General features: G+C 50.0%; 1 protein-coding gene across 1 annotated transcript in view; it reads left to right on the forward strand.

Annotated features, from left to right (window-relative positions):
- The first annotated feature begins 16,322 nt into the window (after window positions 1-16,322).
- The window catches only part of EPB41 (erythrocyte membrane protein band 4.1), a 188,242-nt gene continuing 186,983 nt past the window's right edge, over window positions 16,323-17,581 (forward strand). The window contains exon 1 of the mRNA XM_077837803.1: window positions 16,323-16,444. The gene's annotated coding sequence lies outside the window, so the exon portion shown is untranslated. The remainder of the gene's footprint in view (window positions 16,445-17,581) is intronic.

Here is a 17,581-nt window from a genome sequence, read left to right on the forward strand (position 1 = left end):
GTCTTTTGAAAAGAGAACAAGGCCTCCCTCAGCAGGAATACATGGTAAAATGAGGACAGATCCATAGATAGACATTTCCCTTGCTGTGTCTGAGCCTGCAGCTGGAGATGCTCATCTGGCTGGAACGTGGTGTCATCTGTGATGGTGATATTTTAGGATACCAGCGGCAGAGGGTAAATTGGCTCTTATATTAGTCATTGTAATGGAAGATAAGCTGACATTTCTACAGTGCCTTTCTGCCCATATGGCTTTACAAGCTGGGGAGGTCAGAATCACTCCACCAAGCCCCTGAAATGCAGCCACCTCTGGAGTAGAGCGCAGACATTTAGGCCAGGAAACGAGGAATACTGAATTGAGTTAAAACTATCAGGGGGATTTCAGAGAGACAATGCAATTTCCCAGTTAGAATTTGGCCAGGACACCATGGCTAGTGTCCCAACAGTTGTGAAAAATACCATGGGCTCCTTAATGACCACAATTGGTCAGGACCTCTTGTCGTCCAGCAGCACAGCACGGCCCCCCCCTTCTGGTGGTCCCAGTTCTGCCCTCACTCAGAGGGAAGCACACCACCTACGGAATCACCAAAGCCACTTCCCGGCGACTCCTTCGTTTTCCTTGGAAACTGTTTTCTTTATTTAGATGGAATGTATGGGACAAAGGTGTTAGCATAACCCACCATTATCCACCAGTGGTCAGCCTGCTTAGCACCAGGGCAAACACACCATTAAAAATCCTTTTAGCCTTTTATTAGAAGGAAAAATGGTCAAGGGTTGAAATGTAAAGTGTAACGTCCCTTGTTTCCTTTCCCTTTAGCTGGAGAGAGTTTTAGAAGAAAAAGCCCCTTGTTTGAGATGGTACCAAAGATGGTAACAAAACTGGCCTTTTGGGGAGAAGAGAAGAAGGTAGTTGAGGTGGCTGGATCGGTTGTTGTTTCCGCTGTTATTCATCTGATTCTGTTTCATCCCAGGTGGCAATGTCATCTAGGTGCCTCTCTCTGGTCAGGACATCTTTCAGGATTAGATTGAAAAAGGCCTGGGGTCCCATGGTGGATAAGCCACTGGGCCAACGGGGCCCATGCTCATAGGCCCTGGCCAATTGGGGGGGCCTCGGAAAAGTGGGCACCCCTGTTCCCCGACCCACTCCTCCCACCTGGTGCTCCTGCACACCAACCCTCCATGGCAGGACTGCCAAGTGCGCGGGGGAAGCCTCTGTGCCCCAACCCCACTCCCCAGCAGGACCGCCGGTGGTGGGAGGGGACTGCAGGCAGAAGGGTTGGGGAGGGGCCGCCACTTGCTCAGGCCCAGGGCCCCAACAAAACCCTAATCCGCCTCTCCTGGGGTCCCAAAAGAGTGTGGGGTACCAGCCATGATGGTGCAGCTTGCTCCAGTAACCAATTTTCACCCCAAAGTCTCTTTTTTTAAGGATTCCAAAAGGGAGCGATGGGTGGACAATTAGGCCTAGCTTCTGACATACCAATTTTGGTTCAATGATTTCTGGTCCCACATTGTTCTTGTTCAACAGACACAATCTGAACACAGTCCTTGAGTTATATCAGGCGGCCTTTTTGTTTGGACTAATTCAGTCTTTCTGTCTCCCTTTCGTACCCTTTCCCATCAACACTGGTTGTTATAGGTTATTGTGATGTCTTATGAACTTTCACTCACTTCCTACAGTGAAACTCACAATTAGGGTAACTTTTCAGGCTCAGTTATCACAAGACCACCCAGCCAGGTAGTGACCCGCCCTGCCTCCGCTTGGGCTGTAATCTAGTCCCTTCTCCCCTGTTGAGGTGCTGCACTGCAAACTGGATTGTGTCACTTGGGCCATGTCTCTCTAGTCCAGCACTGCGGGTGAACAATTACCCAGTTTAATAATTCAGGTTCTGAGGCAAATGGGCCTATGAGCGTATCAGTGATTCAGGGAGAGCCCTGTGCCAAACATCCAACGGTGGTGATCTTTCAAGCCAGATTTGGGCCCAATAAGCTCATATTATTGCGGTGTGGGGACAGATAGAGCCTTTCATTTTCAGTGGTGATTTTTCTGAGAGAAAGAAAGAAGCATGTGAGGCTTGTAAAGTGCGTTTTGTAAGATGCTTTAAGACCCTTGAATGAACAGTGCTGTGGCCGAGACATTATTCGTGTCTCCTGCCTTTTGGAGCAATAACAACATACTCTAGCTGTGTTCTCACCTATTCCTCTTTCTAGATAGCATCTGTAGGGTTTACTCCTCCTCCCTGGGCACCCAGCAGGATAGCTGCTATCTGTCAGCATTGCATTGCACTCAGAAGTAGGGTTGAGCCAGGCTCTTTGTGGTTTATTGCCTGTGGCTGGAGGCAGCTGCTGATTTTTCGGATGCTGCAGTCCACAGAGGGTTAATTGCTCTGCCAGGCGGCTAGACGACCCTGCCCTAGTTAGTTTGATTTCCCAAGTGACTGCTTTGGGGCTGAGTGGCAGCAGCAGGAGCCCGTTGTGGTCCTCCAGCCAGACAGTCCCCCATCAACATTCAGGCAGCGTTGCAGAGGCCAAAGGGACAAGCCTATCTCTCCTGTTCCCTTCCAGATGCTCCATTTGCTGAGACAGCCAGGGTGATTGGGGGTCATTTGCTGGGAGAGCTGACGGTAGAGCTCTGTGACTCTCCCAGCAAAGGGATCTCCCCCCTGAGCATTTCTACTCCATGTGCTGTTCCCTATATGACACCTGCCAAGGCGTTCCCCTTATTTGCCGCATGGCCTGCTTGGGAGGACACCTCGGGGAGTGATCACTCACGGCTGCAAATGGTGATGAGCTAGGAATCGATTTCCTTCAAATATTGCAGGGTAGTGACATGTCTATCAAAGGTTTCAGAGTAGCAGCCGTGTTAGTCTGTATCCGTAAAAAGAAAAGGAGGACTTGTGGCACCTTAGAGACTAACAAATTTATTTGAGCATAAGCTTTCGTGACCTACAGCTCACTTCATCAGATGCATGCAGTGGAAAATACAGTGGGGAGATTTTATATACACAGAGAACATGAAACAATGGGTGTTCCATACAGACTGTAACAAGAGTGATCAGGAAAGGTGAGCTATTACCAGCAGGAGAGCGGGGTCGGGGGAGGGGGGCAGGGGGCGGGAACCTTTTGTAGTGATAATCAAGGTGGGCCATTTCTAGCAGTTGACAAGAACAGTAGGAGGGGAAATAAACATGGGGAAATGGTTTTACTTTGTGTAGTGACCCATCCACTCCCAGTCTCTATTCAAGCCTAAGTTAATTGTGTCCAGTTTGCAAATTAATTCCAATTCAGCAGTCTCTCATTGGAGTCTGTTTCTGAAGTTTTTTTCTTGAAGTATTGCCACTTTTAGGTCTGTGATCGAGTGACCAGAGAGATTGAAGTGTTCTCCGTCTGGTTTTTGAATGTTATAATTCTTGACGTCTGATTTGTGGCCATTTATTCTTTTACGTAGAGACTGTCCAGTTTGACCAATGTACATGGCAAAGGGGCATTGCTGGCACATGATGGCATATATCACATTGGTAGATGTGCAGGTGAACGAGCCTCTGACAGTGTGGCTGATGTGATTAGGCCCTATGATGGTGTCCTCTGAATAGATATGTGGGCACAGTTGGCAACGGGCTTTGTTGCAAGGATAGGTTCCTGGGTTAGTGGTTCTGTTGTGTGGTGTGTGGTTGCTGGTGAGTATTTGCTTACGGTTGGGGGGCTGTTTGTAAGCAAGGACTGGCCTGTCTCCCAAGATCTATGTGCGCCTATCAAAGTGAGACACCGATGGTGCTGGCAAAGCATCCTCAGTCCTGATCTCTGCAGCCCCCAAATCCCAAACTCCCTACACAGCTCTGCCAATGCCCCTCAATCCTGAGCCACAGCCTCCGCTGCTAATCCAGTCCTGGGCTCCCCCTGCGCAGAACAGCCTCTGCGTCTCTCTCCTGGCTGGCAGCCCCCAAGCTATTCCACGTCTGGAAACTCTCCTGGATAGACTGCTAGCCCCAAAATGGTTCTCACTGGCAAATACAATGCGCACTCGTCTCTAGGACTCAGGCAAAGTGTCTCTTGCCCCATCCTATTCTCCAGGCTGCATGCCAAGTCGTGATGCAGCTTTTCTCTCAGCCAGCCAACCTAGCCCGGCTTGTCAGATGCAAAGGGAGTAGCTCTGTTCTTGCCAGACTGGGTAAGCAGGTATGAAACAGAGGTGGCATCAGGGCACCGCGTCACTCATGGCAAAGCAGGTAAGAGAGCAGGGAGGCGGTTTCTGCACCTGAGAGTGCCTCCAGGGTCAGAAACATCCTCCCAGGGAGTTTTCCCACCTGTCACCTGCTCCCATGAACAGGAGGAAAAGGGGACTAAGATGATGAGCAGGCTGTTATGGGCACCAGAGTGTGCATTGTGAGCAGCGGATCCTCTTCATGGCGGGAGCCAAACTCACAGGGACTGATTCTCGTCTTCTGGTGCAGGTCCAAAGTAACTCCATTGACTTCAATGGAGTTACTCTGCATTAACACTGGTGTCCACACATAGGCCCGGGTTTGGTCCTGGTGCCAAGCAGATGCAGCTCCATTGACTTGAACAGGAGTTGCACCTGATTACACCCGGGTGAAATTTGGCCCCCAGAGTTTCAGTAGATTTCCAAAGTTAGCCCAAGATTTGCTCCTGTATTTTCTCTCTCCATCTCTCCTCTTTCACTCATGCCCCCCACCTACATGTGCCTCCAGCTAGGACTCCAGGTAAACAGCTGCTTCTGCAGAGACAAACACCTACAAGATCTCTATCTATCCTTGGCCAATTAATCTTCCTCTGGTGGTGAGAGGACCCACTGCTGCCTGCCATGGCCAGAGGGCCCCTCTTATGTGTGGGCAGCCTGCAGGCCTCTAGCAAGCTTCCCACACCTTGGGCTGTACAAGGGGGGCCATGACACGTGCCCAGGCATCAGTGGGATTACTCTGCCCTGCAGAGCTAAGTTCTTCTGAAACTATTGTATAATTAACAGATTTCAGAGTAGTAGCCATGTTAGTCTGTATCCGCAAAAAGAAAAGGAGTACTTGTGGCATCTTAGAGACTAACAAATTTATTTGAGCATAAGCTTTCGTGAGCTACAGCTCACTTCATCGGATGCATTCAGTGGAAAATACAGTGGGGAGATTTTATATACACATGACGGCATATATCACATTGGTAGATGTGCAGGTGAACGAGCTTCTGATAGTATGGCTGATGTGATTAGGCCCTATGATGGTGTCCACACCATCAACCTCAGCCTGGACCAGTCCACACAAGAGATCCACTTCCTGGACACTACCATGCTAATAAGCGATGGTCACATAAACACCACCCTATACTGGAAACCTACTGATGGCTATTCCTACCTACATGCCTCCAGCTTTCATCCAGACCACACCACACGATCCATTGTCTACAGCCAAGATCTACGATACAACTGCATTTGCTCCAACCCCACAGACAGAGACAAACACCTACAAGATCTCTATCAAGCATTCTTACAATTACAATACCCACCTGCTGAAGTGAAGAAACAGATTGACAGAGCCAGAAGTGTACCTAGAAGTTACCTACTCCAGGACAGGCCCAACAAAGAAAATAACAAAACGCCACTAGCCATCACCTTCAGCCCTCAACTAAAACCTCTCCAACGCATCATCAAGAATCTACAACCTATCCTGAAGGACGACCCATCACTCTCACAGATCTTGGGAGACAGGCCAGTCCTTGCTTACAGACAGCCCCCCAACCGTAAGCAAATACTCACCAGCAACCATACACCACATAACAGAACCATTAACCCAGGAACCTATCCTTGCAACAAAGGCCATTGCCAACTGTGTCTATATATCTATTCAGGGAACACCATCATAGGGCCTAATCACATCAGCCACACTATCAGAGGCTCATTCACCTGCACATCCACCAATGTGATATATGCCATCATGTGGCAGCAATGCCCCTCTGCCATGTACATTGGTCAAACTGGACAGTCTCTACATAAAAGAATAAATGGCCACAAATCAGACGTCAAGAATTATAACATTCAAAAACCAGTTGGAGAACACTTCAATCTCTCTGGTCACTCAATTACAGACCTAAAAGTGGCAATACTTCAACAAAAAAACTTGAAAAACAGACTCCAACGAGAGACTGCTGAATTGGAATTAATTTGCAAACTGCATACCGTTAACTTAGGCTTGAATAGAGACTGGGAGTGGATGGGTCATTACACAAAGTAAAACTATTTCCCCATGTTTATTCCCCCGCCCCCCCTTACTGTTCCTCACACGTTCTTGTCAACTGCTGGAAATGGCCCACCTTGATTATCACTACAAAAGGTTTTTTTTCCTTTTTCTTTTTTTTTCCCCCCTTTCTCTCCTGCTGGTAATAGCTCACCTTACCTGATCACTCTTGTTACAGTCTGTATGGTAACACCCATTGTTTCATGTTCTCTGTGTATATAAAAATCTTCCCACTATATTTTCCACTGCATGAATCCGATGAAGTGAGCTGTAGCTCACAAAAGCTTATGCTCAAATAAATTTGTTAGTCTCTAAGGTGCCACGAGTACTCCTTTTCTTTTTATAATTAACAGAGGCTCCTAAAACTGGTACGGAGGCCGATGCCAAAAATCCCATCAGGGTCCTCCTGTCATGCTGACAACATCTGCTGTATTGATTACAGAGCCCTCTGCCAACAACCCTCCTCCCCCATGATCTTCGCCCCTTCCCCCTCTGCTGGGAGCCAAGGGAGGCTCAGCAGCTCTCCAGAATTAGAGCACTGCCCCCACCCACAGCTCAGCTGCGGTTCTGCTTGCACCGGGGCCAGCGCCAAGATCCAGCCTCTGGGACTGAGCTGACGGGCCCTACCCACTGGGTAGCATACAGATCGCCGCCCTCCTGGCAGCTTTATAAATCACATGACCTCCTCGCCAACCAGTTGGAGTTCAGGATTGGCCATCGTGCGTAAGCACTCTGTTTTGCTCAGCATCACCTGGTGAATTTCATGCAACGAGGGGGAGCCCTGACTGGCTGCTGAGGGGGTCATGCCCTCCCAGCCAATTATCAAAAGATGCATTAAAAATAGTGGTGAGAATATTAACTCTTAAAATGAGAGTGAGAGAGACTGAGCACAAAGCTACTGATTAGCATGAGAGCTCCTCTTTGCTACACGGGTCTCTGGCCCATACAGCTCATGAGATGACCCGGATTCCTTAGAGTTACCGCTAGTGAGAGACATTGATTTGTCCAAACAGGACGTACTGTCTTCCAGTGCTACAGAGCTTCTGCTTTATTTTCACACAAGTTCACAGGACTCCATTTTTTACCCATCTATAAAAATTTTCATGACACTTCTGCAGTGAAAGATGGCGCCCAGAAAAAAATACTTTCCCTTGCTAGGGACCTCAGAGTGCTTTACGTGGTATGGCATACTGGCACCTCTCTCCGAATGCTTCCTTCTTCTCCAGCATCTCAACTTTCTTTCTTTCTTAATTTTTTTTAAAGTCTCTAGCTTGTATGGTTGCAAAGAAAATGTCAAAAATGTGACCTGGATGTGAGGGAGGTAGAGAGGGTTCCTTGAGTTTGCAGAGGACATGTGAATTGTCGCATTCATCTCAGTGAGGTGCTAACTCTGATGTGCAGGGCTGATCATGAGAATGCCTGTTTGTTACCTCGGTTCCTCATGCAGCAGAGGAGAGGGTGAGGCACAGATCTGCGCTGCTTTCTGGGAGGAACAGCTCCTTCTGGTGCCACAAGCTGGGTGGTGTTTGGGAGATGGCACCACTTATTTTTTTAACGCCCATCAAGAAGGACCCTGGGCCAAGAAGCCCATCAGAGCCCAGGGGGATAGTGAGGCCCCACTGAGGGGAAGCCAGGCTCAAGGCACCCAGTGGAGTTCAGAGAGCTGCATGAGCACATTGTAAACAGCCACACAATCTACTCTGAGCAGCCTCTCATTCTGGGGACTCACCCGAGCTGAGCTTATTTTGTGGGAGGAGGCTGGACAAGTACCACCTTCTCCCCCTCCCCACAATTCAACCCCTGCTTAACAAACATGAGTTAACCTCACAGCCACCACAAGGAAGGAAATATTTTAAGGCACTGGCTAGTGTGTGCGCCACTGCCCTCTAATGGACCAAAGTGGAACTGCTCAGCCATGTGTCATGGGCCCTATTTGGCTAACAGCTAATGAAGATTCTCCTTTCATAGGCTTGGGCTGTTGAAGCAAGAAGGTCTCAGTTCTGACCCTGCTATGGCTGTGCAGTTCCTCGTGGACATGGCCTAGCACAGGGGTGGGCAAACTACAGCCTGGGGGCCCTTCACCCATTTTAATCCAGCCCTAGAGCTCCTACCTGGGAGTGGGGTCGGGAGCTTGCCCTGCCTCACGCGGCTCCCAGAAGTACTGGCACATCACCCCTCTGGCTCCTACGCGTAGGGGCAGCCACGGGGCTCCACATGCTGCCCCTGCCCCAAGCACCGCCCCTGCAACTCACATTGGCCAGCAAATAGGGCCAGTGGGAGCTGCAGGGGTGGTGTTTGCAGACGGGGCAGCACGCAGAACTGCCTGGCCGTGCCTCCATGTAGGAGCCAGAGGGGGGACATACCGCTGCTTCCGGGAGCTGCTTGAGGTAAGCACCGCCTGGAGCCTCCACCCCTCACCCCCTCTCATGCCCCAGCCCTGATCCCCCTCCCACCCTCCAAACCCCTCGGTCCCACCTTCCTGCACCCCAGAGCCCACATCCCCAGCTGGAGCCCTAACCTCCCCACACCCTGCCCCAGCCTGGAACCTCCTCCTGCACCCTGGACTCCTCATTTCTAGCCCCAACCCAGAACCCGCACCCTCACCCAGAGCCCTCACAGCCCTCACCCACACCCCAACCCCCAATTTCATGAGCATTCATGTCCCACCATACAATTTCCATACCCAGATGTGGCCCTCAGGTCAAAAATTTTGCCCTCCCCTGGCCTAGCAGAATGACAGCTGTGACATCTTCGGTGACTCTGGATTTGTCAGTGTATCACCCCCGTTTTACACACGGGGAAGCCAAGGCATGGAGAGGGAAAGGGATCACCCGATTCCCAGAGAATCAGTAGCAGAACCTGGAACAGAGCCCAGGGGGCCTGAGCTTAATCATTGCTTTATGGCCAAATGAAAGCTCATTTGCTCAGAGCCCTCCACTCAAAACTATTGAGTGGCAGAGGAAAGAGAACAAGGGGCTTGGTGCTGGGTCAGCTCAACTGCGCCAAACCCTGTTGGCCTGCCTCTTGCTAGCTCGCCCCCTGTTTGTGTTTGTTTTGTTTTCAGCATAAGCCCTTTCCCCCTCCGTCAGCAGAGTTGTTCGCTGACTGGCTGGGACTCAGCTGGTTGGACAGTTCATGCACAAAGCTGATCAGTCCAGAGGCTGCTGCAGCAAGCTCCGGGCCAGCTTCACTCACACAATGCTGGGCACAGGCATGGCTCCCCACACTGCAGGAAGGGCTGCCAGGGCCACTCGGACACATAATTTGCCATGATCACCCTAAGTGCCGAAGAGGGACGAGTCCTATTACAGCATCTGCTGGGCAGGCCAGGAGAGTTGTCTCTAATGCATTTATTAGTGCACTAGTTTTAAATGGGCCAAGCAATGGGATTTCCATCACTTCCCTTGGGAGATTATTCCACCTCAACCCTTCTCTTTCATCTGAGGCTCTCTCAGCATTTCTAATGGTCATTTTCCCTTCTCCAGGCTACAGCACCTTCTAGTAAAGATCTCAAAGGGCTTTACAGAGGAACGCATTACACCTCACAGCCTCCCTGTGACATAGATAACGACATTTATCTCCCTCTTGCAGGCAGGGAAATGGGGCCCGAGAATTGAAGTGACTTGCCAGTGGTGAAGCAGTGAGTGAGTGGCCAAGTTAGGAAAAGAACTCGGGAGGCCTCACTCCCCAGGAAAGTTTCTCTGAAGAAAATATAGGTGACTGCACAACGACTTGGGAAATTGAAATTCTGGAGAATGAAATTTAAGCAGTTTCTGGAGGGAAAAATAGGATTTGATTCCAGTGGCCAAGATTTTGAACCTGCGGTTAGGCTCTTAAATACATCCAGAGAAGCAGGTTGCTTTTCAAACGTGCTGAGTGCTGGGCAGTGTCCGATGAAGCCGGTGGAGGTACAAAACCAGCAGCGATGAAAGGACAGTCAGGCCCTGAGTAAGCAAATAGAGCAGCTGTTCTGCACCCGGTAACAACTCACACACAGCCGCCCTTGGCCACTGGAACGTGTCCGACTGAGAGAAGATTGCAATGGTAAATGAGTAGAAGCAAACATAACAGTTCTGCTCCTGCTCTCCCTTACCCCTGTGATTCTCTGTTGCCCTGTATCAGGTTAAAAGGAGAGCAAAGCAGGTGTGCACCCCCTCTTCACAGGTATAAATGGCCACAGATTTACCCTGGTGTAACTCTACTGACTTCAGTGGCATTCCTCCTGCTTTGCACCAATGTGAGATCACAATCAGACTCACTAGGTTTAGGGCGCTGCAGGCAACCGCACAAGGGATTCCTGTAAGTAACCTGTGACTTTGTCATCAGATCCAGGGTCAAATTCAGTGGTGAGGCAAATGGTGGTGTAAGTTATTCATCTCCACCTTGTGCAAAGTGGCTGTAAAATGTTACCTCAGAATTCTCCAGTCATTTACACTGGGCAGGGCATTTTATGCTTTTTCACAAGTGTATGGCAGTGGAGAATCAGGCCCAGTGGGTGTAAGTGGTAACTGGTCGTTCGCCAGGTGGTACCAGATTTCAAGGCCTTGCAGGTCAGTTTTCCTTAGAGGGAGAAATCAGTGATGCAGACTCAGCTTATTTTCCTTGTGTGTATTGTTTATTTACACTATCTACTCCAGTCCTGGAACAAAGGTGGCTCTAAACAGCATACATGCCATCACCCCCCTTTCAGAAATCTCAGCTGTATGCCAATGCCTGATTCCCAGGAAGCCACTGTGTCCCAAGAGTTGGCTGCGGGTAGAGAGATTAAAACTGAGAGGTAACTCTTGCTGTTTGCAACAGCTCCCTGCAAAAATTATCTCAACAAAACCAACAGAAATCATAGGCGCAGGAACTAGGGGTGCAGGGGGTGCTGCAGCACTCCCAGGTTTTACGCGGGGCCAGCGCCAGGCCTCCACTCCCCAGCGAGGGGCTCAGGTCCCCATGCCCTGCTCCCTGACCATTGGCCCTGAGCCCAGGGCCACACTTTCAGTCCTGCGCCCGGGATCTGCTCTTGGAACATTGGCCCCACTCCCTGGCCCCGTGCCTGGGGCCCTGCACCCGGCTCCACACTCCCAAGGCTCTGCGCCCAGGGTCCCAGCCACTGGCCCCATGGCCAGGGCTCTGCTACTGGCCCGGCATGCAGGGCCCTGGCTGCGGGCCCATTGCCTGGGGCTCCGCTACTGGTCCTGTGTCCGCCCCAGCCTTTGCCCCCTTATCCTCCCATCCCAGAGAAACAGCACTGCTCCCGGCCCCGGCTGGGGTGTGTGTGCAGACAGGGATAAGGGAGCTGGCTTTCAGCACCCCCACTATTAAAAGGGTTCTAGCACCACTGACAGAAATACAGCATTTCTTAGAAGACTGTGCACTTCTCGCATGCCAGGAAAAATAACTAGCAAGACTGTGACAGTCTTATGAGTGTAATCTGCACAGTGAAGGGACGAGATAGCAGATGCCGAAATAAATGTTGACCTGAGGGTGTGATGTAAAGAGGGGGGGGTTGTATGTGTAGTGGGGAAGCTAATGTATTTGCCCTTTAACTACCCTCCTGTTAGTTGCTACCATGGGAGTTGCCCTCCTTTGCATCAGTTCTTCCTTTGGCTTGCTCTGTCCATGGTATCTGGATAGATGTTGGCTGATTCTTCAGTAAGGACTCTGTGTCCACATAGCTGCAACCATCATGGAAGATAATTTAATAAGTGACGGCGGCAGGCAATATCTGGCTCTCACTGTGCCAGACCTCATTTGGTGAGGCCATTAGACTTACCCTTGGTTGATTTCAAGAAGGGGGCTGTGGGCCTTTAACTTTCACCTGGGCTGTTGGAGACTGGCAACACAGGGCTTGATTTAAACTCCCTTCTGAAGAAAGACACATCTAAGGTCCTGTCCACACACAAAAGGGAGCACTTAAGGGCTTCTCCACATGGGAAAATGATTTCAAGCCTTAAGAGACAGTTAAAAAGTGGTACCTGCTGAACTGTTTCCCCTTGTGACTGGTTGGTGTGGGCAGGGGCAAGTCATGCTAGAACTGGAGCTGAGTGAAGTTTGGAATTTCCATCCTGGGAGAAACGCCAGCACTGGTTTTCTTCCCAAGTCAGGAGGAAAAGCTGAAATGCTGAAGACTTTTGTGCAATGAAACTTTCCAAACCATTTCCATTCAGAAATGTGGAAGGGTTTCGTTTCAACATTTTTGATCACAAGGAGATGTCTCACATGCATGGTGAAGTTATTAATATTGTAACAAATCCATGGCCGCTGAGGATAGTTGTTCCTACACTGCATGTGAAATTCAATTCAACAACAGGGTTAGAACTGGGGGCAGATTGGGAGAAAAAAAAAAGTGTGGGGTTTTATCCTTGACTCCACCCGCAATTCAGGCTCCACCCATTGTGACATCAAAATCATAGAATCGTAGAACCCTAGGGTTAGAAGGGACTGCACGGGTCATCTAGTCTAACCCCCTGCCAAGATGCAGGATTTGTTGCGTCTAAACCACCCAAGGCGGATGGCTATCCAGCCTCCTTTTCAAAATCTCCAGTGAAAAAGCTTTTCACAGTACTACTGTGAAATGCTTACTGTGCTACTCAGAGTCGATTGTGAAGAGCTTCATAATATGATTGTCTCTCCCCTTTCTTGCATGCTTTGGCCAACAGTACAATTATTAAAGATGCTGGCATCACTGGACTTCAGAGTCAGCTTCCTCTTGAAATTAATAGAAGCAGGTCACTCTTCTCTTACAGCTATTGTGCTAAAATGTCTTCAGACTCATGCAGATCTCTCTGTTCGGTTTACACTTGTTTCACAGGGCTAGAGATGTAGGTCCTGATTTATCACTTTGTTGTGCCAGCTGTAAAGCCGTCATAACAGAGTGGTGAATCAGGCCAGTCAGATGTAAATTAATGTTTAGATTCTGAAGCACAAGAGGCAGTCAGCAGAAGAAAGGGCAGTCCAGTCCCAGAGCAGGACTCAGATATTTCCATTGCAAAAGCACATGCCCAGCATTCCCCTTGAGCTAGGAAAAAAATCTGTTACCTGTTAACAGTTTAGGGTCATAGTTTAGATGAGATCAGCTGTCATTTAGGCACAAAAATAAGTGGACCAATTTTTCCAGAGAGGTCAGCATGCGGGTACCTATTGGGAGCTGGGGTGTTTGAAAATCTGGGCCCAATTATGAGTGCTGAGAATTTAACAATCTAGCCCTGAGCTCGTCTGAAAAATCCAACACATAGAAACCTCAGAGCATTTCTGATTCCATCTTGTTGAGAATCGTGCTGCACATACACACTAGCAAGCACATCGCAGTAAAGTTCTACATTTCCTTTTCTTCGTGACATTCCAAGACACTTTATAAACAATATTAACCTCACAAATGTCAGTCAGTCATTCTATAGATTCATACATGGTATCGTAACTCTAAACTTAGCATGGAGCATGCGCTAAACAGAATTCTCCATCACTAACTGACAGATTTTTTTTTGCAATATGAAAAGATACAACTTAATTTGTTATATGCCTAGGAGTTTTTAAAAAAGTTTTTACAGCAGAAAAGTACATTTTTGTGCCCTTGCATAACTAAAAATGCCAGTGAATGGAGTTTGCTCAGTTTTAAAAATATAGTAAGCTTTGTTCTGAAAATAGACATGGAAAATTCCAGGCCAAAATATGAAATTTTCAGAAAGTTAGGAGTAACTGGAAGCAGGAGGTTTACGATGAAAGTTCCCATGTAATCTCAACTACAGCATCTACTACAAAGCAATAATACAAGACCACAGAAATGCAGCCACCTCTGAGGAGAAAGGTAGCAACAACCAGCACAACAGTTGGCGAGGGCAGCGGGAGCAGGACATTTTGGTGAAGGAGACAGAGGCACAGTTTTCTTATGAAGAGATCGTGAAATCGTTAATATTCACGCAGAACACATGGAAGCTCAGTGGAAGGTCTCATATGAATGACTCGCATGGAACAGTTTAGGTACTATGAAAGAGTAAAAGGTGGAGAGTAACTTGCTGGGATATGAACCTCTGATTCCAAGTAGTAGCAGTATTTTGAATCTGCATCTTAGCCCACTATGCCCTCCCTTCTAACAAGTATCTGATATCACAATGCTTTGGAAGGGACGTACCATTTAATCAATTAGCCCTTACCTGGGACATCTCTTATGAACAATTAACCACAGTATCACACAATAAAGGTCAAAACATTATAGCTTAAATTAGTGGTATGGCAGCAACAATGCTGTAGAGTACTGTGGTATCATTGTATGTAAGGATGGCCACCTGAACATACTTCCAAGTTGCAGTGGTGCTACTCAGAGGACTGTCCTGCCAGGCCTTTAAATTATATGTTCAGGGGTGATACTATGTGGGGGCATGGCATCTTGATGTTACAATGCGAGAACCTTCATCCTCCAGGAAGAGTTTGACAGGCAGGAAACGAGATTCCAGACACGTCCTGTTTCCTCTAAATAAAAAAGAAAAGGAATACTTGTGGCACCTTAGAGACTAGCAAATTTATTTGAGCATAACCTTTCGTGAGCTACAGCTCACTTCATCGGATGCTCACGAAAACTTATGCTCAAATAAATTTGCTAGTCTCTAAGGTGCCACAAGTATTCCTTTTCTTTTTGCAGATACAGACTAACACGGCTGCTACTCTGAAACCTTTCCTCTAAGTGCAATTCCTGCATCCCACTAGCCTAGAGGTGCGGCCATGGTGCATTCTCCTTTGGCTGGATATGCACCCACAATTGTCAGTTGAATCCATAGTTTGGGGGTGCTCCTGGATTCCTCACTGTCACTAGGCTCTCACATAGCATCTGCGAGTAATGCTTTCTATCATTTCCGGCTGGCGAGGAAACACCATCCCATCCTGTCAGGTGATGACCTGGCCTTAGTGATACAAACCTTTGTCACCTCCCTTCTAGACTACAGCAATGCAATATCGATGGATGTGCAGCTATCGGTCCTTAGGGAACTCCAACTAGTACAGAAGGTTGCATCACATATCCTCAGCAGCGCAGGCTACCACAAATATATCAAACCTGTTGCCCACTCTGCTCTGGCTTCCCATAGAATATTGAGCCAAGTTTAGGATTTTGGGGCTTAACATCAAGGAACTCAAGGTCCTGGTCCCAGAAAACCTAAAGAAACCTAAAGCTTTGGGATGAGCATCATGGTTGACTGCTCCACTCCTCAGGCACAATGGAACATCTTATCACAAAGGTAAAACGCTGTGCAGGAGACAGAACTTTGGAGAGGGCTGGTCTGAGACTGTGGGGTGAAACCCCGCAGGATTAAAGGACCACCCCAAACCTCCATGCCTTCCGTTCCAAGTGCCAGGCCTGCTTTTCCAACTTGCCTTCTCTAACACACACAGAGCAGCAAAGACAGGCCTGTATTAAAACCTCCTCATCTAAACGAAGCACACCCATTTCTCCTCTTGGGTAGAGGATATGAACCATTTGTGAAAGGTGTTAATCACGTCGTTTAATCCATTATTGGAAGGTGCTGAGACCCTACGGTGAGGTAGGAGGGATAAGAATCTAGCTGTATAGAAGTGACGGGTCCAGGAATAGCTTGTGGGTAACCCACTGCACACCCCCAATCCCCATGACGATGCCTGGTCATGGCGTCCCTGCCGGGCACTGTGATGCGATTGTTGGGCTGTGGCTGCTGGGGGCTGGACTCTTGCTAGCCCAGCCGATGGCAATATTGCTCTTGCCGGACACTGAATTAGGGTCTGTTGCAAGAACGAGAGAAATTTGGGGCCCCAGAACATCATGTGTGCTGGGGCCCTGCCCCCGTCCCATTCTCCCACTTGACCCACTGACCCATGTTCTGGGGCCCCGGGGCCAATTGCCTCCCTTCCCCCAGCCAGGGTAGAACCTCTGCCCCTTCCTGGCTGGGCACGTGGCCAGAGCTGCCTGCCTTGGCCCCGCCCCCACCCCTGACGTCGCATCTCCACCTGCCTGCCCCGCCCACTGCAGCGGCCTCCCCGAGGTCCCGCCTTCCCTCGGCTGATAGGCGGCGGCGGTAGCCAATGGTGAGGCCCGGGGTGGGGCCAGGGCGATCTCGTGACGTCAGAAGGGGGCAGGGTTCCAGCCCGGGCAGGTGGAGGGGTTTCGGAGCGGCCGGTGGGGAGAGGCGCCTCCGACAGGACGAGGCCAAGGGGGGCTGCCTGCGGGGTGCGCGGCCCCGCCCCGGGTGCCTGGCTCAGGTAAACAGCGGGGGGGCAGGGCCCCCTGCGGGACTTGGGGGAGGCCCGGGGGGCAGAGACCCCTGGAGAGGGCAGAGGGAGTGCAGGGGGGCAGGGACCCATGGGGAGTGCAGAGGGAGTGCAGGGGGGCAGGGATCCATGGGGAGTGCAGGGGGGCAGGGACCCACGGGGAGTGCAGAGGGAGTGCAGGGGGGCAGGGATCCATGGGGAGTGCAGGGGGGCAGGGACCCATGGGGAGTGCAGAGGGAGTGCAGGGGGGCAGGGACCCATGGGGAGTGCAGAGGGACTGCAGGGGGGCAGGGACGCCTTGGGAGTGCAGAGGGACTGCAGGGACCCATGGTTTTTCAGAGGGGGAGGGAATTAGGGGCTGACTCTCGGATCAGCGTACTCAAATCGGGCTCTGGGAGTCAGACCCCCAGAATTTCCCGGGGACTAGCAGGGAGATCGGGGGAGGGTCCTGAGAGCTGGGGAGGGGAGTTAGGGGGGTGCAGGAGAGAAAGAGAGAGACCCAGGGTGGCTCAAAGGAGGGAGGGCTGGGTGGGCAAAGGGTACCCAAGGGGGCATGAAATGCAGACTGGAGCACAGGATGGTCCGTGGGATTGCTAAGGGGAGAATACCCAGGGGAGGTGGGTGGGGGAAGAGCCCAGGTCTGGGGTTGTGCTTGCTATGCCTGCAGAGGGATAATTTGCACTCCCCCCGCCCGTCTGCTTGCCTTGTTTTTCTAGCGGGGTATGGGGGATCGGAGGGGAGGGGGAGAAGAGATATGCCACTAGTGACTTGTTGCCTCAACTGGGGTATGCCAAACACACTGGTGGTTCTGGGAAGACATGAGGGCTCGAATGACTTTGCATCTCTGGTATTTTGGCTATGTGACATTTGCCATTACTCAGCAGTCACAGGGAATTGCTGTGCTTTGTAAGCAATGCACTTAGTTTTTAACTCTTAGACAAGATCCTGTCTGTATATGTTCAGCTTTTTCAGGATATTTTCTAGTTTTCCCAACTTTATGCACAAGGGGCTGGAAAGTTCCTGCTTGAATTTATGGGCAGCCCCTGCAGTGTGGTATCTGCTATTCTAGCCAATCATGCCATTTCCAGCTTTCTTTCTCTCATCTTCCTGCATCTTCCCCCCCCCCCC

This window comes from Eretmochelys imbricata, chromosome 19 (genome assembly GCF_965152235.1).
Source record: "Eretmochelys imbricata isolate rEreImb1 chromosome 19, rEreImb1.hap1, whole genome shotgun sequence".
NCBI lineage: Eukaryota > Metazoa > Chordata > Testudines > Cheloniidae > Eretmochelys > Eretmochelys imbricata.